At 40.9% G+C, this 13,057-nt stretch overlaps 1 protein-coding gene across 3 annotated transcripts in view; it reads left to right on the top strand.

The window, feature by feature from the left end:
• LOC125490957 (mitochondrial cardiolipin hydrolase-like) overlaps positions 1–13,057 on the top strand; it is a 106,268-nt gene that overhangs the window by 17,627 nt on the left and 75,584 nt on the right. Inside the window, exon 5 of one of the 3 annotated variants that reach the window (XM_048631507.1) lies at positions 11,862–11,899. The exons of the other annotated variants lie outside the window; for them this stretch is intronic. The gene's annotated coding sequence lies outside the window, so the exon portion shown is untranslated. The remainder of the gene's footprint in view (positions 1–11,861; positions 11,900–13,057) is intronic. 3 annotated transcript variants of the gene reach the window in all.

The raw sequence follows: 13,057 nt of genomic DNA on the forward strand, positions 1-13,057 counted from the left end.
CAACAATGCAGATTGGCATCGGGGCAGGAATCGGTTCGAATTGAAGTTGAACCAGAATAGGGACATCTGTCACAGCCGGCTACGCGAAATTTACAGAAAAAAATTGCAAAGACATTTACGTATAAATACATGTTCAAGATTGCATTGCGTTTTTGCAATAGTGGAGACAGTTTGCATTTACCTTCAACTTTCTATTCGACATCCATTGATTATCCATCAATCACTTTTTATGACTCGTGTGAAATAGAAAATGTAACTTGCTGTTGCTAAGGATGGACGGTTGTACCAACGTTTTATAATATTAATGACTTAGTTTAAAGTAGAAAATCCATTCGGAGACAGACAAAAATGCTGTTGTTGAACCAACGTTGAAGCCCATGATGCACGTTACATCTTGTAATCAATATTGTATCAACGAAATATTAGCCATATAAGTATCGAGACTCGAAACATATTCACCAGAAAACGTCTTATACATTATGTATTAGTAATTTAAAGACACCCCTCACGTGGATTGATATCTTTCCATACAAATCATACATGTAAAAAAAATATACAAAAGGCACCAGATCCGTAATTTTGTAAGGTAGCACGTGTTACGTTTGAATGGTGTAATTTGGCGGCAAAAAAAACAAGATGGCCGATATAAAAAGAAGATCATCTTCTGCCTCTCTGCCATGTGTGCTTTATCTTGATGTTTGTCTATTTTATACGTTTTTTCTTTCTCTCAAAATTAACATAATCGGTGCATAGTATGATACTACGGTTGGTCGGTGATCGAGTTTAATCTGACAGATGTTTGAATTCGGAATATGGCTTTTGCCACTTTATGTTAAAACAGTTTAGGCTCGCATTCAGAGACTTATCACGTCACGTACTGTGTGAAATGGGCTCGTTCCTCTCACAGAGTATTAAGGGGTGTTTTAATCTGTCAGGAATGTAGGGGGCAGCTCATAACGACGCCAGTTTCAGAATTATGGACTAATAATAATAAACAAGGCTGTGAGGATTTGAATATTTCGCCGAGCGGCGGTGCGTGCCTCTAGCTACGGCTCTTTCCCTTTGAAGCAGATTATGAAATGATGTAACATCACTATCTAGATTTTACCGCGAAATCAAATCGCGCGCCAAAATGTTAGCGTCCCAAGCCGCCTCACCGTTTCTCGCGCAGCTTCTCTGCGCATACCGCGTCCCGCGCGCTCACTCTTCACCCCCGCGCACACCCGCTCGCGCCACCGGCCAGCGGAGCCCGCGCAGGCAGTCGGCGCCAAACCATATTCCCGGCTAGATCACGCTCATAGTGGCGCCCAACTAGTGGAGATACGAATAGTAAGTGTGCGCCAGTGTCTTTGTGAAAAACTATGGCACCGAAGAAAGGACGAGCGAGGCGTTGCAACCTCGACGACGATGACGACCGCAGCCGCACCGGTGAGACCACGGTGATGACCCGCCCCGGCGCGCCCAGCGTGCCCGCGGCGCGCGCCCCCGCCGCCTCCACCACCGTGCACGGCCCTCCCGCCACGCCCGACGCGCCCTACGAGCACGCGGCGTGCAGCCCCCCCGCGGCGCGCGCTACCCCCGCCGCGGCCGCCGCTACGCTCGACGCGCCCGCCTGCGTGACCGCGGCGCAGCTGTCGGTGCTGCTGGATACCATCGCCAAGGCCGCCGAGACCAACCGCGTCCTCTTGGAGAGGATGTCGAGCGACCCCCGGACCTGCACGCCGCCCGCCCGGCGCGGGCCCGGCGCCGCGAGCCCCCCCGCGCGCGCGACCGCGTCTGACTACCAGACGCCACCGCCGGGGACGTTCGCCAAGTGCACGGCGAGATTCGACGGAGCCGGCCGCAGCGCGGACCAGCTGGACGCCTTCATCGACGCGGTGCAGGTGTACAAGGAGTGTGCCAACGTGTCGGACGAGCACGCGCTGCGCGGGCTGCCCATGCTGCTGGAGGGCGACGCCGCCGTGTGGTGGCGCGGCGTGCGCGCCTCCGTCGCCGGCTGGGGCGCGGCCCTGCAGCGCCTGCGCGCCATGTACGGCACTCCACTCCCGGCATACAAAGTGTTCCGCGCGATATTTTCGAGTGAACAAAATGAAGTGCGGTCTGATGTGTACATATCGCGAGTGCGCGCCCTTTTGGCACAGCTTCCGTACGAGCTATTAGAAGACACTAAGTTTGATATAATTTATGGACTTTTAAGTTACCATCTAAGAAAACGCATTCCCCGTGAAGGTGCTGCAAGCGTTGATGAGCTTATTGTTAAATGTAGGGCGGTTGAAGAGGCGAGTCGCGAGGTGCGCAGTTCGAATCAGTTTAACCCCTCGAATATCACTCATAGTAATATTAACCCTTCGACCGCGACCCATAATTGTTTTAACCCGCCAAGTGCGGTGCCTTGTATAAATGTAAATAATCCCTCCGTAGGCCACAATAGATTGACTGACAGACCGACATACCTACCAGTACATAATATACCAACGCCCTCCTCCTCCTCTGGCCCGAACGGCGCTACCAGAGTACGGCCGCGTTGTGCATACTGTAGGAGACTTGGTCATCATGTCGATTACTGTAGAACAAAGGAGCGCGAATCTGTAGAATCGACCCCCGGTAACCCTCCTTTGAGTCCCCGGAGTCAAAGAGGCGAGCACGAGTTTTTATCCGCCGAATTTGAAGATAAGTACGACCCGCGCCCACTGGTCAACATCAGAGTTTGCGGTGCGCTCGGTGCAGCCGTGCTCGACACAGGTGCCACACACAGCATAGCGAGTAACATGCTATACGGCATCATGTGCAACAGGGGGGTGAAATTTGAAGAAACTTCTCACACCGTGTACCTGGCCGACGGATCGAGACAGCTGAAACGAACGTTGGTCGGTGCAACACAGGTAAGTATAGAAGGCAGATCTTTTCAAGTTTCATTCCTCGTGTTCCCGGAGTCAAACACCCGCACGACGCTGGGGCGGGACGCCATCATCACCGCCGGCATAGTGCTAAACTTAGCACACGGAGCTTGGGCTTTCGGCGACGCACCTTCACGTCAGTACAAGTTCGAGACTGCAGTCCGACTTCGTACCACTACCGGCCACATTAGGCCAGGCATAAAGGTAGGTACTCGGCCACCTAAAATTATTCATCACCGGCGGACTCCTACGTGGTTCAGGCGAGTCATACCGAACCACGCCAGCGACGCCCGGCCACATACCAACCCTGTGAGGAAACACGACCCACGGGTTCGGCTCTACCACGACCTCAGGCCTGTCCTAGTTCAGGGGGAGGGTCATCATGAACGCCTGTGCAGATCTCCCCACCGTCCAACCTTCAAGGATCTCGAGGACGATGATCAGTCTAGGGGGAGGACCAGGGCTGCTCAGTATGCTACTCCGAACGCGAGGGCGCTTGGTTCGGACTAGAGGGGGAGGATGTAACATCACTATCTAGATTTTACCGCGAAATCAAATCGCGCGCCAAAATGTTAGCGTCCCAAGCCGCCTCACCGTTTCTCGCGCAGCTTCTCTGCGCATACCGCGTCCCGCGCGCTCACTCTTCACCCCCGCGCACACCCGCTCGCGCCACCGGCCAGCGGAGCCCGCGCAGGCAGTCGGCGCCAAACCATATTCCCGGCTAGATCACGCTCGCTCGCATCCCCTTCGCGACTATTACCTAGTTGTAAGCAAAGACTACCTCAACTGCTATTTACGTGTCTGAAGAACCTTTAAATACAGTGCTTTGTATTCCCTGAGTTTTGTGTGTTTCCTATCTACCACTCCCACGATAGGACAACCTCATAATGAGTTTTTCCACATCTAAGTAATCCTTACTAATATTATAAATGTGAAAGTAACTGTGTCTGTCTGTCTGTCTGTCTGTCTGTCTGTCTGTCTGTTACTCTTTCACGCCAAAACTACTGAACGGATTTGAACGAAATTTGGTATACATATGGTCTAGACCCTGGGAAAGAACATAGGCTACTTTTTATCCCGGAATTCCCACGGGGAAAACTTTTTAAGGCGAAGCGAAGCGCGCGGGAACAGCTATAATAATATTATAAATGCGAAAATAACTGTGTCTGTCTGTCTGTCTGTTACGCTTTCACGCCAAAACTACTGAACGGATTTAAATGAAATTTGGTATACATATGGTCTAGACCCTGAGAAAGAACATAGGCTACTTTTTATCCCGAAATTCCCACGGGAATTTTTTTAAAGGCGAAGCGAAGCTCGAGGGAACAGCTAGTTATGTATAAAATATTGTTTATTGTATATTTCATTAATTGTAGACTGTTTCATGTTCATAAATAAAAATACATGTATATAAAAACTGCTACGAATTAAATCTTGTTCGAAATCTGAATCGCGCTAACGCTAGTCCTATCTATCCTAACTAATATTATAAATGCGAAAGTAACTGTGTCTGTCTGTCTGTCTGTCTGTCTGTCTGTTACTCTTTCACGCCAAAACTACTGAACGGATTTGAATGAAATTTGGTATACATACGGTCTAGACCCTGGGAAAGAACATAGGCTACTTTTTATCCCGGAATTCCCACGGGAAAACTTTTTAAGGCGAAGCGAAGCGCGCGGGGACAGCTAGTTAAATAATAATTGAATAATTATTCTGAAGAAGAGCCCACTGCTATTATTCCCGTGGTTTAGGGTTATCTGTTTAACCTGTGATTAATTAATTACACTTACCGTGGTTTAGTTTAGGGTTTAGGTAAGGCAATGCTTATTATAATTTAGAAAATGATTCCGTCTTTGTTTAATTAAATGGATCTGCTAAGGAAACTTAATTTAAAACTTTTTAATACTATTGTTAATGTTTATTCAATCATTTAGTTACTAGACTATTGCTACTTGTCCAATCAGCCAAATTATGTTGAGCCTGCAAAACTTTTGAGCTCGTAATTGTAAAATAAGTATATGCTCTATACGAGTATTTTAATTTTAATTGTATCGCCCGGGATCAGATGCACTGTTCAGTCAGGAACGACCCATTTCGCGCACCCCTTGTGTCGTGTAGGTCCTTAATTGCTTATTTGTCGTACTTTTATTGTGAAGAAATTTATTCGCACAACTTATTTGAATAATTTTATTTGTTATATTATATTGTCAACCCGTGTCTAGACACTATAGAACAGAACAATAATGTTCTTTTAACTTTGACGGGTTATATACCTACTATTTTATTGAACTCTTTAAAGCGTGCAGGTCGGTAATGATATTATAATTCCCATTTATAAAAATTCAGACCACAGGTTATGTAGATAAACTTTCTGTCTAGCTACATAGACATAAAGCCATGAATTTTTATACGCTGTAAAAATGAAACATCATTTGACCAACGTCAATACTTAAGCTTCGGTGTGTTAAGCTAATTAATACACAACAAAAGACAAAGTGTGAAACAAAAAATAGAATAAAATTGTCTTTCACATTCATATTTTTTTTATTTTCTTATCACACACGTGATAACTCTGATAACCAACTTACATTTTACAGTTCTCAAGTTACATAACACCCAAATTGGCGGCTTCAAATCACGTTACCATCGATACCACTTTGCGAGCGTAAACGGCGTACGATCGTGACCACACACCGCGGCTATCGGGCTTCGTGCCCGTCTAATACGATACGCAAATATTGACGAACGCATAATAGAGTGGACTCGGCCCTCGGAGGGCGAATATGACCCTTATCGACAGATACCCGCAAGAATGCTGCGTTCACTTGTTTGCACATTATTAAGCTGATTTTAAGACTTATTGATGAGCACCTCAGAATAGGTGTATCATGGTGGTTGTGCCGGGGAATTCAGGTTTAAGCTCCAGTAGTCTTTAGTGCAGCAATCATGATTTGCAACGGTTTGTTTTCATAGAGTTGCATTGATGTGATTGTCAATCCTATCCTGTGGGGTTACCACCACCGAACATTAGCAATTAACGATCCATAAGCAGCGTCGCTCGATTGTCAAATCTGACGTATCTTGTATGAATGTGACTGATGTTTGACAGGCGAGCGACGCTGCCTATGAATTGTTAATTGCTAATGTGTCGGTGGTGGCACGGTAGCTGATATAGGATCATCTGCCTCTGATATAATGCTATGGTATGCTCTATGACGCCCATTTTTACCTACTTAGGTAACTCTACAAAAACGTAGTAGGTAAGTAAAGTAGCAAGCAATAGTGAGATACTTCGTGTTACACCATATACACCTCAGTCGATTCTTCCACATTCACGGCCGGCGATAAGCGGTCATCAGAGGTGCGATCACAGGATTCGATACTAGACGATAAAGTTGTGTTGACCAGGGTTTGAGTAGTGTTGTCTCGCTTCGCTCGGCGCTCCAGGGTTTGCGGCATTGTTTTGCCTAACATGGAAAAAACAAATGTCAATTTTGGAACTAACAAATTTGCCTTACATTTTGACAGTAACAGTTGACGATTCGCAACGTAAACGGAGGTTTCGAATCTTATAGTCGCTGCACAGTTAGCGATGCTCCTAAATCGAATAAAGGCAAAGCGCCCACAATAAAACTACATTTGAATGTAACACGGGCGGTCCACTTCCGCGCCCGTTCATCTTTTGGAGCCTTTTTAGTGCCCCGACGACATCTTGTTTACATTATAGCAGTTAGCCGATATTGTTACCTGGCATATACCGGCATATTCCGGTATACCTGCTGTAAACTTGTATTTTAACCCAAATAAAACATTGTTAGCTGCGTATTTGGTTCTTGTTCGGATCGGTTTTATTGCTTTCTTTCGCCGTCGAGGAAATGTACGTCAGAGACTCATTTTATCCGTGAATATACTTATATTTGGAAATTAATTCGAGGAATTATTATACCATGTACCGGAGGCTGGTGAGATGTTAATTTACAATATTCAAATCCAAAACATGTCTAGTCTATGTAAATAATTTCAGAATTTAACATTTTACGCCCAACAATAAATCGAAATGTAATGCACCCCAGCCCAGGATTACACTATTCACAGGAAGTTACGATCCTGTCATAAAGCTGACGTCCTTACAATACGTAACTGTAATCGTAAAGTTCATCCCCAAGTCATAACATTTAGCACGCAAGCAATTATCATTATTATTAGTATAGTATTAAAGTGCAGTGCAAAATGCAATTACGCTAAGTACGCCTTTGTCGGCAATCGATAAAGTTTAACGGTAGTCGGTACATATTCCATTTAAGTACTGAACAGGCATTATTTAGTCGATATGAAATGGAAAAAAGCTTGGTTTGAAAATAACTTTGTAGGTGCATTTGAGTAAATTTCACGCTTTCGCAGTCCAAAGGAAATGTCTTCATAAGACCAGACATTCTAGCTAAAAGAATTGCAAGACATTTTCTAGAACAACTTGGCAGGGGACACTGGATTTTTTGGCAATCTTACAAGATCCTAAGTAGGTGCTCTTTTAGCTTCAACCAGGTACCTCTACTTATGCCAGGATTTCAAGATACCGATGTTCTTAAATAGCATACGCATACTGAGTCATAGGTAAGCTGTAAAGGTATACTGCATTTAATCTTCTTTTAAACGTGAAATCTTTACAAAAGACCGTTATAGGCAGTTAGAAGACGCCCTACCCTATTTCCTCTTCCAATTATCTGCACTATTTAAATATGAAAGGAGCGAGCGCCCTATCAAACGCCATAAACTTTCAAATTTCGAATCTCGAACGAACCGCCACCGGCAGAGAATAGGCGCAGGCGAAGATAGTTTCGCGAGCGATCCAACGTATTGTTATTTCAAGAAATATGGTACGTTTTTGTCGCTACACGCAGTTATTGTTGGATTTAGGAGTGCGGTTCGAATTTACGAGCTGCAAACTCTTTGTGCTGCGAGAAGGTTGGATGGGTATTAAATTTTCTTAAATGGCACTCTGATTGCAATGCTGCGCTCAAGTGGGTACAGATTTAAGTTGGCTTTATTGGCTGAGTGCGCGTTTTTGTACTCAAGTAGGTAGTTGCGAGCTTATTTATTAGCCGAGGGTGCGTGCCTTGTCTGATGATTTTGCGATTGTTGAGTTTTCAGAAATTATGAGTCTATCTAGTCTGTGTATTTATTATTATTGAAGTCCGTTCCGAGTAATGTATTTTTATTGATTGCAGCATGATTGAATTCTCGGTGCGTTTATTCATTAAAGGTTTTAATGCATTGAGGGTGACATTTTAACTGCCCTTTACATGTTGCGTTTTATAGTCGCCACGCTACCCGCTTTACGATGTATTTAAGTGATGCAATAAAAACTAACTAGTAATTAATCTAGATTTTACACTGTTCATGGTGTTTACTTTGTTTAGAATTAAAATAACTCTTATAATAATAAAAAAATGTATATATGAAGTAATTTCACAGACAAGATACATATTCAATATCTTAAATTTTAGTACCTACATAATATAATTTAGATTCAAAGATAATTGTTGCAGTTCATTACAGCTATTTTCTGATTAGTTCTCTGTAAAAAATATAGATGTCGCTAGTCGTCACAATTTAGTCCATAAAATAAACTTGCTTATTTTTAAAGTACACGGTTCAAAAACTATAAATATTATTTGGTCATGCATGCAGATATGTTATTACTATGTAAATAAATGCCATAAAATATTGCTACTAAAATATTGGATATAATTTAAAACCAAAAAACATACGTACGTCCAGTACGACCGAATGGCGTAGTGGTTAGTGACCCTGACTACTGAGCCGATGGTCCCGGGTTCGATTCCCGGCTGGGGCAGATATCTGTTTTGTTCTCAGGTCTTGGATGTGCCCTTAAAATGGCAATAGGCCCGCCCCCTATTACATTGGGACTAACGTAACACTCTGCCTACCCCGCAAGGGAGTACATTAGTACAAGGCGTGAGTGCGTGTGTGTTAAAACCAAAAAAACATAATATTGAGCATTAGTTGAAGATGAAATACTATATAGTAGATAGCTAACTCCATAAATATAAATATCTAAAACAAACAGTTATTCTCAGTGCGCATCACTAAATCACTGGAATCCATACGATGGATTATAAACTAGATTTATACAACATCTAGCGAAAAAACTAAATTCTCACATGCATCTTACAGAGAAGTTTACTGAATAATTTACTATTAATGAAATTTATTATAAATACCATGTACATACAGTTACATCTTGCTTACACAATCTATGAATCATGACCATGTATGTTGTGTTTGTTTAATTGTGAAGGTACATAAGGCATTGAGTGAAAAAAATATTGAGTTGAATATTTTTCTTATTAAATACAAATACCTAGATAATTTCGTTAAAAATATAAAATTGTGAATGTACAGTGTTAACTTACTATTGAGTCCTTGTCCCCCGCCGAAACATCAGTAATACCTATACTTATATATACTTACTTGTTATGTATTATATAACATTATATTTATATAAATCCTTGTACATTCTGCCTAACAACATTGTAACAGAATCAGACATTTTATATAATATATTTGTTATCTTAATTTACAATAGGTACGTTCTAAATAGATTAAAACATTCAGAGCCACTAAACTGGCGTCATTCTCAATTTATTTTATTAATAAAGATAAGGAAATACTCGTATAAAATATTCGACCACTTATCTTCCTGACAAAAATGCTATATTTTTTCTTTCTTTCCTCAATTTGTCGTCTCATTTATTTGGTGCCAAATGAGTTTTCCCATGACCCTGAATCGGTATTTATTTCAGTTGAGCGTGGAAATTTCTTTACTAAGTTTCGGTGACTAATAAAATGAAGCTATCCGGTGTCCTGATATTGTTCAATCATGTTCAACTTGTAGTAGTCCAGTACTTTTCTGAGCCATGCCTCTGGGCATCCAGTCAGATTCAATGCAACCCTAGGACTGTTCCACCACCGCTTAACACTGGTTAGTTGGCACTTTTATTACCTTACTATTTTTAAACTCTCACTTCCATCAAAAGGTTGTCTGGTAAAGAACTATACGTAATAAGGCCGCCTTTTTCTGTTTTTATTTCTAATTAGACTTTTTTGTATTTCTATGTTTTTGGTGCAAAAAAAGAGTTTAGCTTTGTAATAAAGGTAAGCTTAAAATCCAGTAGCGGTTACCATGTGAGATGGTTGGTGTATTTTCATCCGGATATCCGGGTTAGGGTTATCAAACTATGTCACTCGCCGTGACTCGCCCAACAACAAACAACGCTTTGTCTATTTTATCTGCTCGACCCATTTCCCACTAAATTAAGCATGAATGTAAGTGGTTACATGCTTTTTATCGCTTCTGTTCCTTTGCAAGTTTCCTTTGATGTCACCGCTTATGAATTTTTATTTAGTTTAAAGTGCAAGGGTTTGTCTCATCTTCAAAGTGTCGTTTTTTTTTAAATTCGATTACGAGTATGTGAATTAGATCGCCGTCTTCATTTAGTTATAATTTATCTCGGGAATTCACTTTTATTTGGTTCAAATTGAATGATTCGATACTGAAAGTAGGTCAGGAACGCTTTAACATCCAGTAACCCGATATATGTATTAATCGGTATTTTCATATTAAGATGAAGTGGATATCATAATCTAGTTTTCTAAATTCGCATAAATACGGAGCAAAATATTATCCGATAGTAGAATATGACTTTATAGGTCACATTAGCAATACATACATAACAATACTTATAATTATATAAATTAGGAACGATACTGATTAATTATGAACCAAAACTTTTGTACAGACGTTACAGTCGAACCATCCCACCTTAACAGTTAAAACAACAGAATCGCACAGCATATACCAATGTAAAGACTGGTAGAAAATGCTTTTAGCATTAAGTCCACCCTTTGTACACTTATTTATATATTTGTGCAATAAAGGATTAAATAATAATAAATAAAGTTATTCCACTACTCCGCCGACACATAATGAACACTTCGAGTGAGCGTTTCGGCTGAGATTTATAGCGAGTCGGCAGTTTTTCAGCTGTAGCCCAGTTCCACGCATCCTTGGATGTAAATGAATGGGCTCGAGCGATGCCGTCTCAATGTCAACGCGAAAACGTGTCGCATCATAGTGTGGGGGTAAAAGGTGGTGAAATGAAAAGTGTGCAAGTTTTTTTTCCGGTCGAGTGTTTCGGATTTTTAGGAAGGTTTCGTTTTTGGCGGACAGCAAATTTATTCATTACTTCTTTATTATGGTGTATAATTAAGTATAAGCTGTCATTGTCAAATAAAGTCTTATCTTTCTTTCTTTTTTAGTCGCAGTCGTAGTTTATTAGTGTGTTGGTGACAAACACTTGAGATATAATATGTTGTATTCATAATCTATAAAGAAGACATTTCCTTACTTTTGATTAGTAATTACATAATTATTTTTTCATTGTAACGGACATATTGTCCCATCACTAGTCGCGAATAAAAATGGCCAAGGTCTCCGAAAATCACGTGAGAAAATGAAACTGCGTAGGATACTTTATTTGAGGTGATATTTATTCAGCGGATCGGCGGTGACTATAAGTGATTTTTATTTGCCTGTGATTATGTTTCGACTCTGTTTCCTAGATGTAGGCGCGCGTTCTTGTAAATGCGTGTTTCTTTTTGACATTTTAAAAAGGAAAACTTTCTGCATTCATTAATTGTATGACGTGTTGTTTGAATAGTTGAATATTCCTAGACAGTAAACATATACAGTTTCCTGGAATAAGTGCACTAAACTGCATAAATGTATGAATTGTGTTTCCGTAATGAAATTTATATTCAAACGTTGAAGGCAGACAATCAGGCAGCTAGAATTTCTAAACCGTTTGCATCGTTCGTTACATTAGTAAAATGTCAACAACATTCCTATTTCGTAAATCTAAATTATGCTTTTGTTTTTTTCAGGTAAGCAACTTTAACGCAAACATCCGATGTCAACACAGGTAAATGACCGCTGAAACCTGAAAACATAATACATATTGGTGAAAAAACGCAATATTAGTAAACAAGAGAGTGTTGCACAATGTTAGGAATGTTTGTTGCGATTCGGTGAATCAGCAACACAAAGTGTCTGATGCACTCAGTACAGTCAGATAGATTAATATGTGTATACTTTAGAATAAATTCTGTCTCTGAAAGTTTGAATGTGAAAAAAACTGCTCCTACACATAATTAAACGGTTAATCTTAACCGTATTTTATAAAATGTTGTAGACTTTGGGCCTTAGGTTTGTCACTGACCCGTTGGGTTATGTTACTGTTATTTTGTATGATTACTAATTTAAATTTCAAAATTTGCAATTACGTCTATATAACACAGAGTTACCATAAATAAAGGTATTCGTATAAATAAAACATAGGGTAGACTGTACCACAGTGCACTTGCCAAGTGGCGTACATTGTACTACATACAGTATTACATATATTATATACATGCATGTACTGCATTAGAGCATGTGACCAGTTTAATAATTTACACTTATTGTGCAATAACTGCTGGACAGTTTCATTTTGATGCATCATCACTGGTGTTGTTATTTTCTAGTTAGAACGGACATGCGTTTTGCCTACTTTATTGGGAGCTATGTTTTTCTTCTACATATTATGAATGTCTTTCTCTATATGATAGGCTAAACTTAATACATTATTAGTATGTACTATGTATGTATTTGGTATCACAAACACACTAAATTACTTAGGATATCCGATAAAAAATATAATCTTGCAATACTCACGTGGAATTATGACGAAAATGCTGAAATAAAACTCAGTAGTATGCACAAATTATCTAATCAAACCATAGAGTATATTAGAGGAGCAAGTAGTGATTAGGAAAATCCATGCTGAAATGTGTGTCCACAACACGTGATGATTACATACAGCCGGCGCCAGTGGGTCAGTGTGCCAAACTGTAGCGGGGGTACAGTCGTGGAGTGCCAGACGATCTAACATATTCTGGGAACAAAATTACGTTTGATTTGTGGAGGTTATTTTTGATCGTGATAAAATGATAGTGTTATTTTCACAGTTGAGTTTGGGTTTAAGATGGAAAAATAAGCTGCTGATTGCAGGAGAACGAATAATTTTATGAACGTATGGTAA

Source organism: Plutella xylostella, chromosome 29 (assembly GCF_932276165.1).
Source record: "Plutella xylostella chromosome 29, ilPluXylo3.1, whole genome shotgun sequence".
In the NCBI taxonomy this organism is placed as follows: Eukaryota; Metazoa; Arthropoda; class Insecta; order Lepidoptera; family Plutellidae; genus Plutella; species Plutella xylostella.